The sequence below is a fragment of the Hibiscus syriacus genome, unplaced genomic scaffold (genome assembly GCF_006381635.1).
Source record: "Hibiscus syriacus cultivar Baekdansim isolate YM2019G1 unplaced genomic scaffold, ASM638163v2 tig00111741_pilon, whole genome shotgun sequence".
NCBI lineage: Eukaryota > Viridiplantae > Streptophyta > Magnoliopsida > Malvales > Malvaceae > Hibiscus > Hibiscus syriacus.
Genome location: NW_024063166.1, coordinates 588,203 through 613,265, shown reverse-complemented (window position 1 = coordinate 613,265; position 25,063 = coordinate 588,203). Strand labels below are relative to the sequence as shown.

At 32.9% G+C, this 25,063-nt stretch overlaps 1 long non-coding RNA gene and 1 pseudogene across 1 annotated transcript; both read right to left on the bottom strand.

Annotated features, from left to right (window-relative positions):
- LOC120168886 overlaps window positions 1-25,063 on the bottom strand; it is a 179,868-nt pseudogene that overhangs the window by 10,173 nt on the left and 144,632 nt on the right.
- Window positions 6,821-20,137, bottom strand: LOC120168901. The gene is made up of 3 exons (XR_005520616.1): window positions 20,127-20,137; window positions 12,079-12,082; window positions 6,821-7,161 (listed from the first exon to the last, which is right to left on the bottom strand). It is a non-coding gene; the product is annotated as an uncharacterized LOC120168901 (long non-coding RNA).

The following is a 25,063-nucleotide window of genomic DNA, read 5'->3' as shown; positions in this document are numbered from 1 at the left end:
ATAGATAAAATACTACTTATAAGTTCTTTTATAAACCAAAATCAGTTTAAGAAAAAAATAATTTAGCCTTTTCTAAATATGTTTTTTATTTTTCTTTGTCGAAACTTTACCTCCCCTACGTGAGCTTCTCACTATTCATCTTCAAAATGCAAAAAATCGTACCTTTTTAAAAAATTAATTACAAATAGGAAAAAACATAACAAGATGAGTCTTCGAGAGAGAAAGTAAAAGAGTCTTATTGTTTTTTATATAAATTCTAAATCTAATCATAATCTTATTTAGAGAGGAGGAGAAATAGAGACTCTAGGGGAAGGAAGAGGATTGCTCGTAGTGAATTTGGAATCTATAATCTAAGACAATATGAGGGAACAAAAATGAGGGTTCAAATAAGCGCATGATAACAAATAGTATCCACCAATGCAAATCGTATATCTAAATCCAATTTGAGGGTTCAAAATAGGGAAGATTATCATGATAACAAATAAGCGCAATCTTTGATCAGTCCTGATAATGTCAAATCCAATCCTGAAAAAAAAAGACAAACGAAAATAACGGTCAAACGACCGAAAACGTGCCATAAAGATGTACACAAGCATGCCATAAAGGCAGAAGAAGACGTGTCATAAAGACAAAATTATTAAAAACAAAAAAAAAATAAACAAAGATACGTTATATTAAAGCAAAGGAAAAACAAATGAAAATGCATAAAATATATCTAAATATATTTGCATTGTTAATAAATTTTAAATAATAAAGAAAATCATATTTGAAGTATTTCCAGTATATGAGTCTCATATAGTATGAGTGAATCCAATATTTCGATTTGATCGATTAATTCGATTAAAACTGAAGTGTGAACACACATAACCACAATGTCATAAATTTTGAACCCAATGCTTATCAACCTCCTTGAAATATCTTTTTTTCCAAAACAAATTTTGCTTTTTTTTTATTATTTAATCTCTCATCTTTGTGTTCCATTCAATTTGATCCCTTCATTCAAATCCTTAATAATTTCTTCTACCAATTAAAAACTTATCCTCATTTAAATCAAATTTCTCCTTGTTTCAAGAATTCATTTTTCTGAATATATTCAGTGTGAAATTTTCATTAAAAAATCTAATACAATATCTATTCGAATTATAAGTCTAATTTTAAATCATTATATTTTATCGTTAAAAGTCTATGTGACGAAACAATATCAACATAAATAAAGATTTATCATAATAATTTCTTTCAACTACTTCAGCTATCAATTTAAATTTCACATGATAATTTAAAGATTTAATCATATAACTTAATCATTTTAGCTTATATTTTAACCTCAAGTGTGGATAACCTATATAAATGACAATAATTGAATTGCTTACAATCACAACACATTCAATTGACCTTTTATTTTAGTCAAAATTCAATTCAAAATATGCATATAAAAATAAAAAAATAAAATATATAATTCTTTTTTCTCATCAAAATATTTAATTTTTTGATAAAATAAAATAAACAAAAATAATTCGTCATACATATAATTCATTTTCAAACATTATTTGTAGATGACATAGGCCTTGGGATAGAAATATGACAATTTCATATGACACTAATTAAAATCTAAACGTTAAATCCTTCAAATATATTTTTTCTACTTATTTTTCACTACACCCGTAACATATTTTTTTTGTGGTGTCTTTTTTTTTTATTTCTCTTCTCTTTATAAGTCATTTGCTACGTCGTAATGATAAATTTTCAAACTTCTCACTATTTCTTCTACAAAAATCTTTCGTCTTCTCTGGTTTCTCGTGATCTTCTACAACTTCCTTTAATAACTGAAGATTCTCATCAACTTCCTTCGATTTTTGAAGCTCTTCTTCAACTTCCTTCAATTTATTTTCCTCTTGAAGCTTTGAAATAATTGAACAGTTGACCAATTCATCATCTGAAGATGAGCTTGAATCATCGGAATCGTTAGAGTAGTAGAATCCATATAAAGCATTCCTAAAATCATTCGCAAAATTTCCCCTGAATGTATTTTTTCAATCTCAAGACTATATTTATTTATTTTTTCTCTTCTCATATAAGCATTTAAACAAGAATTCCTATTTATTTTACACACACAAAAATTAAAAAAAACTAAAAAAAAACAATCTGCCTATTGAAATTTGTCAGGCTTATTGTTGTAACAAACTTGTTGTCTTCCTATGAATTTATTTTAGGGTAAACTATACCAATGGTACTAATGTTTCAGTAAGTTTTTGATTCCCGCACTGAAATTTCTAAAGTATTGATCATTAGTGTTATCGATTTGTAACAAAATAATCACTAACTTTATTATTTTGTAACAAAAATGATCATTCCACCGTCATCCCGATAAATTCATGACGTGTCAAAGGTAATAAAAATAAAAATATTTAGTTTTACCCCTAAAGTATTGTTAAAACATCAAATAGGTCCTTAAAAATGATTTTATATCTAATTTATCTCCAAAAGCTTTCTAATTTTTTTTCTTAACACTTCACCACCTCCACTATATTCGAACCACCTCAACATTAACAAATAAATTCGGCTGTCAATCGAACACTTATTTTAAAATTAATTAATTTTATTCGTCCGAACCTTTGTCCTCGACTCAAGGATGAGTTGGTGAAGGATACTGTGACGGAGCTCTCTTGTAAATACTCTCACACATGCTGCATGCAAGTACCATGGTGTATATAATTTTTTTATATATATCTAATAATCATATTTTTTTCATTGGCTTGTTGTTGTAGCAACTTTTTTTTTGTCATTTTCTTATCATTGTAGCTATTTTTTAATGCAAATAGAAGCAATTAGTTTTATTTAAAAATATATATTCAAAATTATAATAAAAATTTACAACCATGAACCTAAACTAGACATATAATTATGGCTCATTCTTATAATCTTTGACATAAAAATTAGACACTAAAATCATACAACCATACAAAGAAAAGATTAAAAACTCATCCAAACACTCGAACAAAAAATAGATACAAATACAACTTATCGCATCAGTAAAAGAACCATATAAGGGATCAAACTATTGAAAAACCATCGAAAATTGCGAATCAGAGTTGAACGTCATGAGAAAACTATCCTTGAATGCAAACTGTATATTCAAATCCAATCTAAGGATCCAAAGCAGGGAAGATTAGTAGAATAACAAATAAAAGATATATTGATCAGTCGAGACTACATCAAATCCAACTCCAAGAAAATTAAACAAAAAGAACAACCAAACAATTGATAAACAAGACCGAAAATGTGAAAAAAGACAAAGGAAAGTATGTCATAAAGGCATAATTACTAAAAATAAAGAAACATAAGAATAAAGATGCGATATAAAAATAAAGACTACCAATGATCAATGACAAACATCAGTTTCAGTGTTGTCGCCTGCCAAACTGGTGTATCTAACTTTTTTTGTCTTAATGTAAACTTATTTTATGTATAAATTTAGCTTTTTAACATGGTTATATTTTATAATAATTTGAAAATTATTACTTGACCAGAATTTATATAAAACAATAGGAGAAAAATTTATCAATATTGGAATCCAATATTTGTTTCTTTTCATTTTATTAAGCTTAATATGAAAAAATAATTAAAATTATATTTTTATTTAAGTATTTAAACTTTTTTAAATCAATTTAAATGTCTAGTGTTATTATTTAGGTGTCTCATTCCTCCCGGTCGTTAAAAATTTCATTACTAATATTTTTCGTATTTTTAATATTTTTAAATTTGTATTTAAAATAAAATAAAAGCTTAAAATTAGACTTTTTAATAAAAAAATAAAAACTTTGAAAACTCTAATACTTTGAAAACTCTAATTCCAAATCCTTTTACCTACATCAGACGTCATTCTTTGCCACCGTTTCCGTTTCCGTCGACAAACAACCATTCAACCAAATCTCCAATTTCGTTGTCATTGCTATAGAATGAACATCCATTTATGGGAATCACAAATTTTAAATGATAAAAAAATTAAATTTGATGTATTGCCAGTATATGAGTCTCATATAGTGCGAGTGAATCACAACATGCTACATTATTAATGAATAATATCATTTTTTTAGATCTCCTAAATAAACATCCTTAAGCATAAATCAAACGACTTCAATGGTTAAAGGAATAACTGTAATTCCTAGAGGTCTCAAATTCGAATACCAACGATTGCAGGGTATTTAAACATTCATTGTCAAATTATAAGAGAAAGAGATTCAAAGGAAACAAGACAAAACCATCTCTATAAGCACACAAAGAAGCTCATGTAAATAACTAAAGATATGCGTAAGTCTATTGCAGAAAAAAGAGAACAATTTCCAAAAATATACCACAAAGGAAACAATACCAAACCATTGACACTGTTTCATTGGATCTAAAGTACAGACATGATCATAACTATAACGATAACAATAGTTCATGTATTCGACTTCAAATTACATTCAACTATTGGGGACGTTGAGCTATCTGAAACAAATTCAAGTATGAAAAGCACTCCGTGTTGCATATATATGCACCTGTAAATCATGATATGTAGGTCAATAGAACTGCAGATAAGAGTTAACAACTAAGCAAATCCATACGAGGTAGTTCCACGCATCCACTGAAACAACAAAAAGCAAACAGAAACCTAAACAATTTAACATCTAGGACATGCATATATAATCCAAATAATAACAACGTTAATTGAGAACATCACTAGACAATATAGTTGACATGAAGTGCATAGGAAGAGACCAACCCCCATTAATTCTTACCTCTTTTGTTGTAGCTCCCCATCCATCTTAGTGTTCTATATCAATTTGATGCACCTCCGGCTGGCCAACGTATTATCCGTTCCTCGTGCTCTTGTCTTCCATTTATTGGAACCAAGCTCTCAACATAAGCAATAATCTACATTGTTTCTCGATAAGCATGGATACCGAGTTTTTTAAGCTCTCGTGTGGAGGGGTCAAACAACACCAATTCATGATCAGAGCTCTCAAGAAACAATTTGGCATTTTTACAAAACCCCAAAGGCCTATGAACTCCAGGAACAGATTCAACACTGAATTGTTTAGTCCATGATCCATTCATAACCCATAAATCAAAAGACTTATCAGTTCCTTCCCTCGGGTAAAAATAGCACCAACTAGTCCATTGAAGTTCAAAATATGGAAATAATATTGTGCTAGAGTCCCACCAAATTTAGGCAATGGTAATGTTGAAAACTTTTCATTATCCGTATCAAATGAAAGAATAAGGTGATCAGAATCCCCAACTGTCTGCCAATAATAAAACCCATTTATGTAATTATTAAACAAAGGAGAACCATCTATATTGTACAGGGACGACAGAGGAAGGGCGTTTCAAGTACCCGAAATGTCCATGGCACTAGGACGGTACGGGACGGCTAGGGTACGTACCGAGGACGTACCACGGAGGTAGGGTACGGCCGAACAATACGGAGACGTTTTGGTGCTCACTGGGGACATTTCGGTGCTCGTTGGGTATGTTTCACTCGTTTCTCACATGACTCCTCAATCTCCATTGCCATCTATATATATTGGCATAGGCTTTCCCTCTCGAATCAGATCAGTAATCCTCCAACAATTAAACTGCAAGAAGGTTAAAAACTCTATTTCTCTATTCGTTTTTCCTTCTTTGCAGTGAAAATGGCAGAGCCTGTAACAGCAACAAAAGAAACAGCACCAGCAGTGGCTCTGCTGAAAGATGAGCTTGACATCGTTATACCAATCATAAGGAACTTGGACTTTCTTGAGATGTGGAGGCCTTTCTTCCAGCCTTACCATCTCATCATCGTTCTAGATGGTGATCCTTCCAAGACCATCAAGGTCCCCGAGGGATTTGACTACGAGCTTTACAACAGGAATGAAATCAATAGGATCCTCGGTCCTAAGGCTTCCCGCATATCCTTCTAGGACTCTGCTTGCCGTTGCTTTGGTTACATGGTCTCCAAGAAGAAGTATATTTTCACCATTGATGATGATTGCTGTGTAAGTTCCCTTCTATTTTAGTCGATTTTTTGGATCTCTACATTGATTTGAATTCTTGTGGTGTTTTTGTAGTGGGTTTCTGTTATTTTGGTCAAAACAAAAGTTCTATGCTTTTATTGTTTTGATGTGAGATTTGGATTAACTCATTTGTTGAATCTCTTCTGTGCCCTTCATTATGGTGTCTACAAAGTTACCTTCACATGGAGTGCACTTTTGGAAGCTTTGCACGTTCCTAAATCATGAAAATATACCTTACAATTATTAAGGGAGTGCTTGCATTGTGATGTACAACTATGGAATTTTAAAATCTTGGATGTTATATATTCATGTTACATGATGAACATCAATCTGCAAGTCAAGATCTGAGATTTGGGTCTTGTTTTTATTGTTGTTAGGTTGCTAAGGACCCATCTAGCAAAGCGATCAATGCACTCGAGCAACACATTAAGAACATGTTATCCCCGTTCACTCCCTTCATCTTCAACACCCTGTACGACCCGTATAGGGAGGGTGCAGACTTTGTCCGTGGATACCCCTTCAGCCTCCGTGAGGGTGTTCCGACCGCTGTCTCTCATGGTCTTTGGCTAAACATCCCGGATTATGATGCACTAACCCAACTAAATTTAATATTGTGGTTTGAGTCTTGATATTTGACTTTATTTATGATTTTTTACATCTATTTATAATTTTAAAATTATTTTATATGATGTACCCTTACCGTTCCCGTACCCTGTAATTTTAGAAATTGTCGTTTCCTGTCCCAGTCTCCGTATCCGTCCCCGTATCCGTGCAACATAGAGAACCATAAACATGAACCCCAGGAACCGAAATTTCCTTCTATGGATCACTTTTAAGGGAATATAACTCAACTTGGTGGATCCAATCTGCCATCAACCCTTCATCTAGATTCTCTTCAAAGTAATTAGTAATAAATCTAACAACTTTGTAGTCATCAGTTTGAGAATTATACCCAAAACCAAGGCAGCCAAAATTAGTGGAATCTACTGTAGGAGGGTGATGGACTGTGGATTGAGGAAGGATTTTGAACTCTGGTAGATGGGTTCCAAAGGGCAGCCTTGCCAGCATCATGTAAACATAAGATCCTATTACAAGGACCATCAACTATAGGTGCATACCAATAATTCTGGAAAAGGGTAAGTGAATATTGTGTTCCACTCTAAAGTTTTGGCCTTTCTCGGTCGACAGTTGAGAGAAATAATAGATGTCATCATGGGTGTTACTGTGATAGCGTTTGAGGAGGAGATTGAGGTTTTTGTTTTTGAGGTTGTTCTACTGATGTTTGGCGATGAAATGAGGGGTTTGAAAGGATGAAGCCCAAGTCTTGCAAACGCACTTGAAACGTGTCAAAGATTTAATGGGAAGCTTCAATAGGATCTCCAACACCAACATCTCTGGTAACTCGTTTCTAGTTTGCTCAATCCTTGCATCTTCTTCCTTCCTTTTTTTACCTTCTATGTTTCCTCTGTTTTTGTTTTTTTTTTTGTTCAAAGATTTTATCTTGGGGAAGATAAATTAGGACTTAAATGAAAGAAAACAAGGAAGACGACAAATCACACGATTTTGTTTATTTGTTTAACAAGAAAAAGACATTGGGAGCTTGTTAAAGATGTGGAAGGACAAATCATAATGTTCTTGCAAAAAGAAAAACTAATTTAATCTTAGATTTACATTATTAAAAATGAATAATTATTGGCTTAATAAACTATCAATTATATATAGAAATGTATTGACTTGATTTAAAACAGGCTGAATGCAATTATACTATTAAATTAAATGTTAAATTTGTTAAAAAAATAATATGAATGCATATTCGGAGGGCATTTCATAATTCGGAGGTCTCCTACGGAAGCTGCTCTCAACATGGTGTTTGGGGTAGCCTACTATCTTACCTCTCCCTTACCCCATACATATGGGGAAAAAGGGACAACCACTTTTTTTAAAGAAAATTTTAAGGAAATTTTGGGATTTTATAATTTTATTGAAGGTTTATAAATTTAATATGTATTATGTGCGTCATATCATGCTCTAAGAGTGTCGTCATTTTTTTGTTTTGTTTTTTTGGTAACATAAAAACAGATTGAGTAATTTGTACCAATATTGAAACGTTTAGTGTTAAATAAAAACTAAGTACCAAAGTGATAATAAAATACAACTTTAAGGATCAAAATAGCATTTACCTTTTCTTTAAAAAATATGCATTTTTCTGATAGATATAATGTATAAATAATAACTAAATTATGTTAAAATAATATTTTTACTACTAAGCTTTCAAATTTATAAAATAGTCATTAAACTTTCGATTCAATTACAAAATGATCACTGCATCGTTGTTAATTGTCGTCAAAGGTATGACATCGGATGTTAAATTAATGAGAAACATCTCATTTGGCCTCTCAATTGTAACTAAAGTTTTATCTTGATATCTTTTTCAATATTTATAAGAAATAATTCGAACAAATTTTTAAAACAAATCAAAAAATTTTACTATACCTGCATGGATGCTGAGCATAGTAAAGAGTATGACCATTTGCATTGTTCCAGTTCTTATATGCATCTGCAGGATCATAAGATTCTATTTTATGCAGATTCAAAATGCACGAAAACACAATGACCGAATTGAATAAAAATAAATCTAACATAAAAATTAATTTTATATTACTGTAAATGTATTAGAAACTCTATGAATTACCCGTCCAGCTCAGTTGGTCGAGCGCAAGGCTCTTAACCTTGTGTTCGTAGGATCGAGTCCCACGATGGGCAATTCATAATTTTGACTGTCGGAGGTCTCCCACGGAAGTTGCTCTCAATCTGGCATTGTGGCCAGCCTATTATCTTACCTCCCCCTTATCCCATTATATATGGGAATAGGGTCAGCTAATATTTTATTAGTAACTTTGTATAAGAACACACAAAGGCACAAGGAATTATTATATATAACTCTAGTGCAGAAGAAGAAACAATCTCCAGAAACATTCCACGAAGGAAACAAATTGAAATCACTTCAAGAATAATGTCTAACCCAATTACCTCTGTTAATACCCTCAATAACGATTTGGTTCAGATAAGAGCAGCATAATACAACTACAATCCAAACTATCAGCAACCATAGTTGAAGTGAGAAACCAACTTGCATTTATATAACACAATGGCAACATGTAAGCAGTTGGTTGAAGAAAGAGGCAGGAAAAACATAGACAAGCAGCGGTTGCAGGTAGTTTGAGTTTCGTTTTTACAAGACAAGACATGATCATAATAACAACGATAATAATAATAGTTCCCATATTCAACTTCAAATTACATTCAAGCTACTGGAGACATTAAGATCTCTAAAGCACAATTCAAGTAGCAAAAGCACTCCATGCGCAACATGTATATGCACACCTACACATCATGATGTGCATGTTGTTAGATCATGAAACAAGAGTTAAAAATAATCGATTCCACAGGAAGAAACGTCATAAATTCATTAAAACAACAAAAACCAAACAGAATTCAACCACGTTTATTTGTATTTACAAGTCAATAGAAGACATATATGGAAAGCCAACAATAGTAGCATTATTGGAAAACCTCATAAGACAATATAGTCGGCATAAATTGCACATAAAGAGAGAAAATCCCATTGAATCTTACCCCTTTTGTTTTAGTTCCCCATCGATGTTCGTGTTCAATATCAAGTTAATGCGTCTTCAGCTGACCGACGTATTATATATTCCTCATGCTATGCTCTTCCATTGACTGAAACCAAGTTCTCAACATAAACAATAATGTAAATGGTCAAATTAGTATGGATGCCAAGATGTTTAAGCTCTCATTTCGAGGGTCGAATAACTCTAGTTCATGATCAGGGTCTCAAGAAACAATTCACCATTTTTCCAAAACCTCAATGGTCTCTTAACTCCAGAAACAGATTCAATACTCAATTGTTTAGTCCATGATCCATTCATAACCCATAAATCAAAAGACTTGTCGGTACCTAGCAATGAATAAACAATAACACCAAGCAATCCCTTAAACTCCAAAACTTAACCAACAAAAAACCTACCAAATTCAGGCAATGGTAAAGTTGAAAACTTTTCATTAACCATGCCAAATGAAAGGAGAAGGTAATCAAAATTCCCATTTTCTTGCCAATAATAAAACCCATTTATATAAATATTGTACTCAGGAGGACCATCATAAGGATAAACATCATGAGCTGAAATTTCCTTCCATGAATCACTTTTAAGTGAATACAACTCAACATGGTGATTCCAATCAGGAATTCTGCTTACATCTTCCTTGTGTTCAAAATAATTAGTAACAAATCTCACTACTTTATAGTCATTAGTTTGAGAATCAAACCCAAAACCAAGGCAATCAAAACTAGTGAAATCTGCTAAAGGAGGGCGAGAGACCGAGGATTGAGGAAGAATTTTGTTGAAGAATCGGGCAAAGTAAACGAAAGAACACAAGAATTTTAACGAGGTTCGGCAATGTGCGTATGTCCTTTGTGTCTAGACGGGGCTAGAAGTTTTATTCCATATCTCATAGGTTCGACAATGTGCTTACGTCCTCACTCTGCTCCATCCCCTGTCCTCTTTACCGGTATATTTATGAGCCATACCTTACAAATTTTGAACTCTCTAGTTGATGGACTCCAAAGGGAAACCTTATCATCCCTTCGTAAACACACCAATCCATTACAAGGTCCAGAAACTGCAGTACCAGACATACAATGCTCGAAAAAGGGTAAGTGAATGTTGTGTTTAACTGTAAAGTTTAGGCCTTTCTTGATGGAAAGTTGAGAGAAATACTGGGAGACATGGGTTTGGAACTAACAACGTTTGAGGAGGAGATTAAGGTTGTTTTTTCTAAGGTTGTTTTGGTGATGTTTGGAAATGAAATGATGGGTTCGAAAAGATGAAGACCATGGCTTGCAGACCCACCTGAAACTCATCAAGGATTTAACAGGAATATTTGAGAGAATGTCCAAAACCACCATTTCCGGTACCTCGATTCTAGTTCTGCAACTCCCTTGCATTCTCTCTATATGTGTTTATCGATGATTGTATTTGGGGAACTAATAAATCCAATGAAAGTGATTAACAAGAATTTTTCTTATTTTCTATTTTGCATGACGAGAAGAAAAGAGACAACGACAATATGCAAAGATTAACAATTAAATGTTCTTGGACTACACTGATGGGCCAGGCCGAGCCCTCTACTTCTTTTCTAAACCCATAGCTTATCCTAAATCAAATTGAATAAAGTATATAGATGATTTTCAACTATAACATTGTTATATTGAGTCTCATGATTATTAAAAATTATGAAATTATTATTTGATTATGAGATGTTGTTTTATTGAGTCATTCAACTATTAAAAGTTATAAAATGATCACTCGACTATTCATATATTTCAAACTCGTCTTTTTCTATTAAAAATTGAAGTCATTCTAAGTTGGGCATTAACTCACTGACTATGGTATAATAAAATCTAATTCCAAAATCTCAAACTGTTGAAAACATTTTGATATTTCGATATAACAAATTAATTTAAATGAATTTTAAGATTTTACAAATGATTTTCTTAGTATATTCGATTAAATTAATCAAATATCAAATTATTACTCCAAGTTTTTCAAGATCAAATTCAAACCTTACTAAATGTGTAAAATTGTGTTTTATACTTAATATATTTTTGAAACAATTTTTCACAAAATATTTTGAACCAAAATCAAGCCTTAAATTCAATTATTCAAAGCCATGCTCTGATGCATCAAACCATGCATCGATGCACTAATGAATTAATTGAACATCGAATGCATTTGATGCATCGATGCACATACCATGCATCGATGCACTCAGGCTTTTTCAAAACATCGAATGCATTTTATGCATCGATGAACTCTTAGTGCACCGATGCACTAAGAGTCCAACAGTCAAAATATTTGAATTTTACACTTGATGCACCGAGGCACCTAGGGTATGCATCGATGCATGAGACGCTCCCAACTGAATTTATTAATTGTTTTCACACTTAAACGGCTCTATTGACTTCACTAATCATCCCCAATATTCAGAATCAATTGAAGGTATATTTAAATAAGCTTAGAAGCCATTGATCAATAACAAGAAACAATAAGCAACTAGAATCAAGAGAGAATCAAAGAGAAAGCATCAAACCTTAAGTTTGAACATTTTCAAGCCTATTTCATTCAATATTCATTTTTGCTTTCAAGAACACTTATTGTGCTCAATTGTATTATTCTTGAGTGTTCTTTCTTTGTTCTAGAATTGTGCAAACAATTTACCTTGTGAGGATTTCCTTGTAAGTTTCCAAATTTGTAATCTTCTCTTTGAGAAATAGTGTTCTCAAGAATTGGGGTATATTCTTGAGGGTGTTGTAAGGTTATCTCTTTGGCCTCAAAAGAAATAACAAATTAGTGAATTTGTTGGAAAATACTTAGTGTGGATAGCTAAGGTAGTGGACGTAGACTTTGGTTGATAAAGTCAAACCACTCTAAATCGTTGTGCAAATCTTTTCAATTTTCTACAAAAGCTTCCACTAAAATTTTAATTGCCAATTCACCCCCTCTTGGCAGATTCCGTCAATCGATTAACTCAATAATTGGTATCAGAGCCTAACTCATTTGAAGGTTTAATCGCCTCTTGAGTCGATTCGGGAAGAGTTACATCGATAATCAAAGTCATCAATGGCCTCCGCTTCAAACTTCGACTACGGTCTCAATTTGATGCCCGTCAACAAGCCTCCTTTCTTCAATGGAGCTAACTATGCCTATTGGAAGAATATGATGATGTACTTTATTCAAGAAAGTGACATGGGAGCATAGAATTCCATAGAAGAAGGATACATCAAGCCTCTCACTCATCCAAGGTTGTGGAGTGAAGGAGAGACAAGAATGTTCCAGCTCAAATCCAAAGCCATTCATATCATATTTTGTGCTCTTGGACCAGATGAATACGGAAGAGTTTCATCTTGTAAAACTGCCAAAGAAATATGGGACAAGATTCAAGTCACTCATGAAGGTACCGATGAGGTAAAAAATCTAAAATTAGTATTCTAACGCATAGCTATGAAAATTTCAGGATGAAACCAAATGAAGATATCAAAGCTATGACGGATAGATTCTCAATGATTGTCAATGGTCTCAAATCATATGGAGAGATGATTTCAAATGAAAAGCTTGTGAGGAAGTTAGTTTACTCCCTTCCAAAATCATGGCAATCAAAGAAGACGGTAATCATCGAGTCTAAGGACCTAACGTCCTTAACTCTTGAAGAGCTAATTGGTTCCCTCCTCACTCATGAAATGATGCTTGAAGATGAGGTGAACCTTGATAAGATTGAAGAGACACCAAAGGAGAATGAGAAGAAGAAAAACATTGGAGTTGCTCTCAAATCCACAAAAGATGAGAGTGATTCGGATGAAGATGACGATAACGAGGAAATGGTATTGTTTGCCAAACGGTTCAGAAAAATGATGAGACCTTACCGAGGGAGAAAATTCAAACGAAATGAAGGCCTTAAAAATGAATCAAAAGAAAAGGACCCAATCATTTTCTATGAATACAAAAAGCCGCAGCATGTCAAATATGATTGCCCACAATTGAAGAGAAATGGTCAATCAAAGAATAAGCACAAGGCTCATGTGGCTACATGGAGCGATGAAGAAGGTTCCGATGAAGAGGAACAAGAAGTAGCAAACTTGTGCTTGATGACATTCGGGAAAGATTCTAAGGTAACCTCTAACTCATCTAATTTTGATGATTTATCCTATGATGAGTTATTAGAGGAATATAATGGGTTGGCTTCAGATTATGAGAAATTGTTTTTAAAATATAAAAATGATGTTTCAAAATTGAAAAATGAAAATAAACTCATATCCAAAACCAACAACGATCTTGAAAGTAAAATCAAAGATTTGCAGTTTGAAAAGAAAATTTTGGATTTGCAAAATTTACTTTCAAAGGTCAATGATGATCATCAAAAGAAAATTGATGATCTTAAAGCTTCTTTTGATAAAGTTGGAACAAAACGTTTTGAAAATAGAGAAAATTCAAAATCCAACTTTGTTAGAAAAAGTTTTAAAAACTACAATCATAGAGGTCCCCAAAGAACCTCTAATGGAAAAATTGTTAGAAGTATATGGGTTCCTAAAGAGCTCATTACTACTAAAGATAAGGATATCCTACACAAATGGATACCTAAGGGGACTACGATGTTGGAAACTAATGAATATGGACCCAAAAGAATTTGGGTACCAAAAAATTAGAAATTAATCTATGTTTGTAGGAAAAGGAGCATTGCTACAAGGCACGAGAAACAAATTCAAACTCATGGTACCTTGATAGTGGATGCTCAAGACACATGACCGGAGACAAAAGCCGGTTCATTGAGCTTAACGCCAAAAATGGAGGAGAAGTAACTTTTGGTGATGATTCAAAAGGTTACATTGAAGGTATAAGCACTATAGGTAATACCTCTTCCATACAAATTAAGAATGTTTTATATGTGAATGGATTAAAACATAATCTATTGAGTATTAGTCAATTTTGTGATAAGGGATTCAATGTCATATTTGATATTAATGGTTGTAAAGTCATTGACATTGCATCTAATCGAATTATGCTTGTTGGTCATAGAATAGGAAACATTTACATGGTGCATTTAGATTCCATAGATATGACTAATTTATGCCTTGTTGCAAAAGATGAGCATGATAGTTGGTTATGGCATAGGAGACTAGAACATGCTAGCATGAGTGTTTTACAACGGCTAATTCAAGGAGACTTAGTAAGAGGGCTGCCTAAACTGAAATTTGATAATGATAAAATCTGTGATGCTTGTGCTAAAGGAAAAAAAAAAGCGAATTTCTTTTAAATCCATTAATGACGTATCAACTAGTAGAGTGTTACAATTGATCCATATAGATCTTTTTGGGCCAACTAGGACTACTAGGCTGGGTGGAAAACAATATGCTTTTGTCTTGGTAGATGACTATTCTATATATACTTGGGTTCTATTTTTAAGTACTAAAGATGAAGCATTAGAACATTTCATCATATTTTCAAAAATAATCCAAAACGATAAAGGTTACTCTATAACTAGTGTTAGGAGTGATCATGTCACTGAATTTGAAAATCTTGGATTTAATGAGTTTTGTAATTCTAATGGTATTAGTCATAATTTTTCAGCACCTAGAACCCCTCAACAAAATGGAGTTGTTGAGAGAAAAATCAAACTTTAGAAGAAATGGCTAGAACCATGCTTTGTGAAAATAATTTACCAAAATATTTTTGGGCGGAAGCCACAAATACCGCTTGTTATGTTGTAAATCAAGTAATGATTAGGCCAATTTTAAAGAAGACTCCATATGAATTTTTCAAAAATAAAAAGCCTAACATTAGCTATTTTCATCATTTTGGATGTAAATGTTTTTGTTTTGAACAAGGGTAAAGAAAACCTTGGCAAATTTGATGCTAAAAGTGATGAAGGAATTTTTCTGGGTTATTCCTTAAATTCTAAAGCTTATCGAGTATTTAATAAAAGAACTTTAGTTGTAGAAGAGTCTATAAATGTTGTTTTCGATGATAATCCCCTTCCGAGGAAGGATTCTTGTGTGAATGATGATGTAGCCATTATAAATACAAATGACGTTAGACATGACGTTGGAGAAACACCATCAAAGGAAGAAACAAAAGATGAGGTAACTCATGATCTTCTCGAGAATCCAACCATTGAAGAAAGGGAAGTATCTTATCCAAGAGAGTACAACTATGTCAAGGATGGTGAAATCATAGGTGATCCATCCAAAGGGGCAACAACTCGATTTTCTCTTAGAAATATTTGTAATTATGTTGCATTTATCTCATGCATAGAGCCTAAGAATATTAAAGAAGCATTAAATGATGAACATTGGATTATGGCTATGCAAGAAGAGTTAAATCAATTTGAGAGAAGTAAAGTTTGGACATTAGTTGAAAGGCCTAGTAATAAATCTACTGTAGGTACTAGATGGGTATTTAGGAATAAGCTTGATGAGAGTGGTAATATAGCGAGAAACAAGGCTAGACTTGTTACTCGAGGGTATACTCAAGAAGAGGGCATAGACTATGATGAAACATATGCTCCCGTAGCTAGGATGGAAGCAATTAGAATATTATTAGCATTTGCATGCTTTCATGAATTTAAATTATATCAAATAGATGTTAAAAGTGCATTTTTAAATGGTTTTATAAAAGAAGAAGTGTATGTGGAACAACCTCCAGGTTTTGAAGATTCAAAATTTCCAAATCATGTTCTTAAATTAACAAAACCACTTTATGGTTTAAAATAAGCTCCAAGAGCTTGGTATGAAAGATTGTAATTGTTTTTTAATTGAAAAAGGTTTTTCAAAAGGAAAGGTTGACACTAAATTGTTTTTAAAATATAAAGGTAAATATTTATTAGTAGTTCAAATTTATGTTGATGATATCATATTTGGTTCTACTAATGATGTTCTTTGCCAAGAATTTTCTAAGCTAATGCAAAGTGAATTCAAAATGAGCATGATGGGGGAGCTCTCATTTTTCTTGGGACTCCAAATCAAGCAAAGAAAAGATGGCATCTTCATCAATCAAGCTAAGTACGTCAAAGATATGCTCAAGAAGTTTGGACTGGAAAATGGCAAACCTCATGACACTCCAATGAGCTCTTCAATAAACCTTGACTTAGATGAAGGAGGTAAATGTGTAGATGTTAAATTATATAGGTCAATGATTGGATCTTTACTTTATCTAACTGCAAGTAGACCGGTCATTATGTTCAGTGTTTGCTTATGTGGTAGATTTCAATCATGCCCTAAGGAATCACATTTACTAGCTGTTAAGAGAATCTTTAGATACCTTAAGGACACTCCTAGTTTAGGACTTTGATATCCTAGAGACTCTAGCTTTAGCTTGCATGATTTTTCTGATGCGGATTATGGAGGATGCAAATTAGATAGGAAAAGCACCTCCGGTACTTGCCAATTCCTTGGAAATATGTTGATTTCTTGGTTTTCAAAGAAACAAAATTGTGTTGCATTATCTGCCACTGAAGCGGAATACATTTCAGCCGGTAGTTGTTGTGCACAAGTTTTATGGATGAAACAACAACTTTTTGATTATGGAATTGAAGTAGGTAGTATTCCTATCAAGTGTGATAATACTAATGCTATTTGTCTAACTAAAAATCCCATCCAACACTCTAGAACTAAGCACATTGAAATTAGACATAACTTCATTAGAGATCATGTCACTAAGGAAGATGTAATTCTAGAATTTGTTGATACTTTGCATCAATTAGTGGATATCTTTACAAAGCCTTTAGACAAGGAAATATTTTGGACACTTAGGAGAGAATTAGGTTTGACCAACCTATCTTCACTTAGTGTTTAAAACAATTTTAGCACTTTTAAGAATAAATGAAAAATGCTTATAATAGTAATTTTTGATTACATTCATTGCTATTAGTTAGGGGGAGTTTATGTTGCTTGATGAAAATTAATTTTATGTTCAAATGTTGTTTAAATATTAATTTGATTGATTGAACATGATTAATTTTCAATATATGAGTTGTCAATGCCACTAGAGCTAATTAATTTAGCATTTTGAGTGTTTAAAACGGATTTTTGACATTTTTGTGCTTCATGCACTGATGCACTTAACAATGCATCGATGCATCCCTTTGAATGTGCATCGATTCATCATGTTGATGCACCGATGCACGCCTTGAATGTACATCGATGCACAAGGCCATGCATCGATGCATCCATCGGGTTTTTGGATAAAAACCTTATTTCTTCCTTATTTTCTCAAAAACACTCTTATACTCTCTCTTAGCCGTACGCCTCCTCTTCCTCTCCTACTCTCAAAATTGCTCCAAATCCTTGGTTTTTGATCGGAATCTTCAAGCTTTTCAACTCTTAATCCTGCTTCAATCATTAATTCGTGCAAAACATCAATACATCCCTCTCAATCCGAAATTTCAAGGTAAACTTTTCTAAAAACTCTATTTTATTGATTTTTGATCTTAGGACTAGTTTTAATTAGTTCTAGGATGAATATTATATCAGGCATCGATTGTTTGATGATTACAAACTAGTTTTTACAACTAATTTCATCAAAAACTCACAAATTTTCATTAAATTTATGAATTTTCGAAATAAATAAAAATTCGAAAATCTGAAATAAATTTTTAAATTTGATGTTTTTGATTTAATTATGTTGTTTTCATGAAAACTATACATATTATGATTTTACAAATATTATTTTCAAATAGTTTTCAAAACCTTGCCCATTAGGATTCGGTTTAGAGAACCTTGAATTATTGAGGACTCAAGTGAGTTTTGGGATTGATTATTGTGCATACATGTGTTTCAATTTGCAGGTTATATTCCGTTTTTTGATTTCTAAACAATGTCAAACCCTAAACACCCTAGGACTTCATCGAGTCATTCTCGTTCAAACCAACCTCCAAATCCCATTCCTCCTCCATCAAATAGTCTATTAGGATCTTGTTTTAACATGCCTGAGCATCGAAGAGACGAATTGTACTCTAGGTACATGAATTCTTTTCAATCCTATAGAATTAGGGAAGAACGTATTCCATCTCTACAAGCCATGATAGACTTTAAATTTGAATACCTCTCAATTCTTAGAACATGGAAGTTTGATAAATTGTTTTCTCTTAGACCTGTCGTCTTTCATCAATTAGTCCGCATTTTCTATTCTAATGCTGTCTGTATTCAAAATGAAACTCAATGTGGAACTATAGGAATTAGATCCTACCTTCTAGGACAATATATTCTTGTTGATTCCACAACTATAGCTTCAAAATTTGGGTTAGATGATGATGGTGTATATGATGAAAAAGAAACTGTGGAATATCCATATCTCCCAAACGCTAGTGTTAGTACCCTCTGATCTCATCACGATCGTTTCTTCACTTAATGATCTTGTGGTGGTTTCGACCATCCGCGGGTAGGTACTCCACTTTCGTGCTAGGGATTTATGGTGGATGTATTGTATTAAGAATAAGATCAAAATAAATCTTCCACAGATTATCTTTAGTGTGCTAGTCGATACCGTAAACATTATCCTGTCCAAACACGTTGAAACACTAGTTTATGTTGTCTTCTTAGCAATCTTTTTATCAAACTCGGTCTGGATGTCTCTCTTGACAATCCTATTCCTCTCCAAAACCCAATCAATCTCACATCCTTGAAGAAAGCGGATTGGAAACAAGACGAGGTAACCGATCAATGGGTTTTTAGACCCGTCAAATAAACTTCGGGAGCTAGTTCCTCACGATCTGCTCCTAGCTCATCTCGTGCTCCTCCTCCTCCTCCGGCTCCGGATGCTGACGATGATCCTGAATTTCAATAGCTTATGCAAGACATTGATGATCACATATCCGATGACAAGCCTGCACCGGAACCAGCTCCACAAGAGGATCAAATGTCTCCATATTTTTGATCGGTCTTGGAGACATTTGATCTACGGTATGCTTCCATCGAATCACAATTGACTGCTACTCACGAAGCAGTAAATCAACGCTTAGACACTTTGGAAGCTCGACAGATGGAGTTTCAAAGAGAGATGCTTGCTCGCATGGATGCTCTCTCTCTTGAGATGCAAGCCCGATTTCCTCCGCCTCCTCCCGATCCTTCTATGGACGAGTAGATCTTGTTTTTGTTTTGGATCATCTTTGACCGTTTATTGTTAAAACATTTTGAATACATTGGGGATTATTTCTTGACTTGCTTGAATTTGTTTGGATATATGATTTGAATGTTTTATGGATTTTAGACTTAATATATATTGGTTTGGTTTGAATTTTCATTTTTGAGCTAAATATTTATTAATGTTGCATCATATTAGTTACATTATGACCAATTATCCATTACATTGTTTATGAATATTGTTTATGAAACTAATGGCTAACCTCTCTTTTGATCTTTGATCTTAGCAGCTTAAGCTATATTTGATTAATATGATTAATCAACTGGCTATGTTTTTCAAAGCCTTGTTTCACTTTGTTTTTGAGTCTTTTTTATTTAACAAAAAGGGGGAGAAATGTTAAGTGTTGAGAGTTGAAATATTTTTAAAAGGGAAAAGTGTTATAGTAAGGGGGAGTAAGATTTCAAACTTGAAACTTGATTTTTCAAAATAGTTTTTCAAAGAAAATCTTAAAATTACTCAAGTGTTTTGTTATATAAAAAAGGGGGAGATTGTTGAAAACATTTTGATATTTCGATATAACAAATTAAGTTAAATGAATTTTAAGATTTTACAAATGATTTTCTAAGTATATTCGATTGAATTAATCGAATATCAAATTATTACTCCAAGTTTTTCAAGATCAAATTCAAACCTTACTAAATGTGTAAAATTGTGTTTTATACTTAATATATTTTTGAAACAATTTTTTCACAAAGTATTTTGAACCAAAATCAAGCCTTAAATTCAATTATTCAAAGCCATGCACCGATGCATCAAACCATGCATCGATGCACTAATGAATTAATTGAACATCGAATGCATTTGATACATCGATATACATACCATGCATCGATGCATTCAGGGTTTTATGAAAACATCAAATGCATTTGATGTATCGACGCATAGATCATGCATCGATGCACTCAGACTTTTTCAAAACATCGAATGCATTCTATGCATCGTTGCACTCTTAGTACACCGATGCACTAAGAGTCCAACGATTAAAATATTTGAATTTTACATGTAACAACCCGAAATTTTGAAAATAATAATAATAATAATTAATTGAATTTGGAGGAGTTAATTAAGTAAATTGGTCAAATATGGGGACTAAATTAAAAGTTTTTAAAACTTATAGCTTATTTTAGAGTTAAAGGAAATTCAGGGACCAAACCCTGAATTTACCCAAGAAAAGTTGGTGAGGTTTGATATTATATACGGCAATTGGTTTCTGAAAAATCATAAACCAATTGCTCCTAAATAGCTTCTAAATTTCCTTCCCCCAACGTCAACTTCTGACAACGATCTCGACGCCGTTCGAATTCTGATCGTTATTTTGAAACCACCATCGTGTTTGTTATCGAGTCAAAAACAATTCCCTTAAATTAATTGAGGTGAAACACTGCTAAACGCCGTGAATTTCAAGTCAAAGCATCGACGTTTTGTTTAGCACAACCTCCTAGAAAATCCTAAATTCATCGTCGAACGTTGCTACGTTTACGACACCTCCCGCACCATCATGTTCCTTGTGTCATTCCGAGTCCGCCGGTGTCATCCTTGGTCTCTGTCGACGGCGGCGCGTGGGGGAGGTGAGACGGTCAAAGTTTTCGATTTGTTGAAATCGAGCTCTTCGCCGTTTAAAAATTTAAACCGATCTTTGTAAGTATCTTGAAATCGCTCAAAATAATTTTTAGAAAATTTTCCGTGAATTTTATGCTGCCAGAAATTATCCCACGCGTCGCCACTGCGCGTGGGCAAGCTCAAAATGACCTGTTTGACCGGTTTTGACCCGACCCGTTGACCTGACCCATTATCCGACCAGACCTGTTGACCCGACCTGACCCGTTGACCGTTGACCGGGTGACATTATAGTAATTAATTCTAAATAGGTGCTATTTAGTAATTAATTCAAAATGATGCTATTTTAGTAATTAATTCAAAATTGGTGCTATTTTAGTAATTATTTTAAAAAGGGTGTTATTTCTGTAAAATGGTTGACAGTTTGTTGACCTCCTTTGACCAAAACTTTGACCGGCTTTGACCAGCTATAAAACTATTGTTAATCTTTTCCGAATATACCTATCCTGATAGTTTTCGACATCCCAAATCCGTTTTTGGGGTCCGTTTTTCCAAATTCGAACCCAAAAGTCTTCAAATTGTCAGTCAAACCTGTTGACTTTGATTTTGACCAAGAATTCAAAATTTCGGAAGGTCATGCTTTGTGTTTTTCGACGTCTTGAATTTGATTCCGAAGTCCGTTTTGCCAAATTCTGACCCAAAATCCCCGAATCGAGCATGTGAAACCAAAAGGCTTAGTATTTTAATATTTTTATTTTTTTATTTAAGTTTTGGTTAAGGAATTGATTCAATAAAACATTTTATGAAGGTACTCGTGTTTCACCTGAGCGTGGATCAGTTAGGTCTGCAGTTGTTCGTTCGTCAGATCAACCTGAATCGCGTACTACAAGAATTACCCGTAGGTTTCCGTATATTATTTAAATAAAGATTATTTATATTAGGATTCCATTATGGATTTTTCCAATTCGTAGGATCTAGCGTTGCCGTAGAGCGTGATCGACAAACCCAATAATAGGCTTCCCTATCTGATTTTTCAGACTGTTACAGGTGTGTTTCATGACAATGTTATTTTACTGTTTTAAAAATATTACTTGAATTGTTTTAGATTGGTGATAATTCATAATATTGTTATGACATGATACATGATACTTGATTCCTGAATATTGATTTCCTGATATCTGATTTTTATATTTCGGTATATGGTTTTTTTAAAGCATGAATTATTCACCAATTTTACTTGAATACATACTTATTTATTACTGACATTGGGGGGAAATATTGTTGGAGGAAGAATACTTGCAGGCTCTTCGGCTTTGTGCTCAAGGCCTTACTGGACGTGACGGGGTGTATGGTTATGGGGAACTTACACATTTTGTTCATGACGGATGGGGGTAGTGTTCATATTTTAAATAAAACAAACATGTTTGATGAAATGATTTTACTGAAATATTTTATTAGTATGTTCTTTATACATTGTTTGAAGCACACTGGGTTTTTTAGCTCATTCTATAGTTTTACCTTTTTCAGATAGCAGCAGACCGTAAGCTAGCAGATTTGGCATCAGGGGAATCAGCTACTTAATTTGTACAAACGTATATATCTATATGTTTTTCAGTTGTGTTTGGTGACATGTATTTGCTATCGTTTTGGATATATCTGTATTATTTATATTTTGTTATATATTATATCTAATATATTATAAGCTATTTTTCTAAAAAAACAAATATCTGATTGGGATAGGTGACCACTTTGGTTTGGGTCTAACTTATAGACCGGGTCTGAGGGGTTACATTTGGTGGTATCAGAGCTTTCGGTTTTAAACACTCAGACTGTATATGGGTCCTAAACTTTGGATTTTTAAGAAATTTTGAAGAAAACAAATGTCACTTTATTTTATGATTTAAAGTTCTCTAGAGATCCCTGATGCTAATCTGACATGTGTTTAAAAATCTTTCTGTAAAGCCTTATAGATCCAACGATGAGTGCTGCTAGAAGTCGTAGGACAGGACGTGTAACATCCCAAATCAGGTTCAGTGACTAAATTGCAAATTTTAAAAATTATGTGCTCGATTTCGAAACAAGTTAAAAGTTCAAGGACTTAATTGAGAATGTTATTTAAGAGGATTATCAGGTAAATATTAAAAGAGTGGAAGGGTATTATGGTCTTTTTCCTTTAAAAGATATTTTCTCCCCTTTTATAAGAGTGAAAAGAGTGGGAAGAGAGCTATCTGGAAGCTTTCTTCTTCTTGCTTTCTCTTCTTCACGTGGGGCTTAGCTACAATAGGTAAGTTGGGTTTTTATAGTTATTTACTTTAAATATTAAGTGGATTTTGATTCTTTGGGTATTAAATAAGCTTAAGGAAAGCTTATATGGGATTTAAACAATAAGATAAAGGAATTAAGAAGGAATTTGTAATATGAGTTTTAAGATGAAATTTTGATATGGTATGGTTGTTGAAGTTTTATGGATAAATTTGATTTGTCATCAGCTTAATTAAGAAGTATTAAGTGTTAGAATGGGATTTGAAACATGTGGAAAATAGGGTATGATTCTCGAAATTCCTAAAGAGGAGAGGATATTAAGGTTAAAGATGAGATAAATTAATATTAATGAGTTTAAGTATGTATATGAAAGTTAGGAATATGAAAGGGGTTGAAATATGAAGGATTTAATCCAAAAAGAATAAATTTTTGGGTTCAAAAAGAGGTTCTGGGCAGAGTGCATCGATGGACATTCATAGTGCATCGATACATCAAGGTTAAAACCCATAAATCATTTGAAGGTGTATCGATGCACAGGAAGTGCATCGATGCACTCTTTTAAAATAAAAACATCAAATGCAATTAGTGCATCGATGCATAAGTAGTGCATCGATGCATCCCAGTAATAAACAAACATCGAATGCATTTTATCCACCGATGCATCAGTGGTGCATCGATGCATACCTTCATTAAAAGATAAAATTGCCTTTTCTCTTAGTCTAAATAGTGAATCATTAGAGTATATTAGTTATAATACTGATATAGATCTATGTATGATGATGTAGATATAGAACGTGATCCCGTTCCGGATTAATTGAAGGATTATAATCGAATCAAAGCAAAGCTAAGGTGAGTGCATATTCAATAGTATATGATGTGTGATGGGAATAAGACTTGTGATAAGTCTATTTCCTGAAGTGTTACATATGAATTCATGATTAAAGGCATGAGTTGAAAATGAGTGTATGTATGCTTGATTATCTGAATTGATATGTTTTTTATGTGCCATGTGGTTTATGTAAAAACACGATTAAGTGTTAATGAGAGAATATAAAATAAGTTATGAAATTATAGGAATATAGAAGATAAGTCAAGAGATGTAGGGAAATGGAAAATAGATGTTTATAAAGAGTCATAGGAGAACAAATATAAGTAATATGATAATGAAATATAAGACTATGTGAATACATGGTTATGAGATAAAATATGCAATAATAGGAAAATATGATGAAAGTGAGTTCATGAGAAGTGATATGAACTAGGTAAACATGGGTAACAGTATATGCATAATGGAAACATGAGTTGGATAAGTACATAGTGGTATGATTTATTATGAGAATTAATATAATAGAGCTGTTTGATTTAATGAGAGTAAAGGGAACTAAATAAGATTGAATTATAGAATGAAATGGAAATAGTATATCAATTAGGAAACAT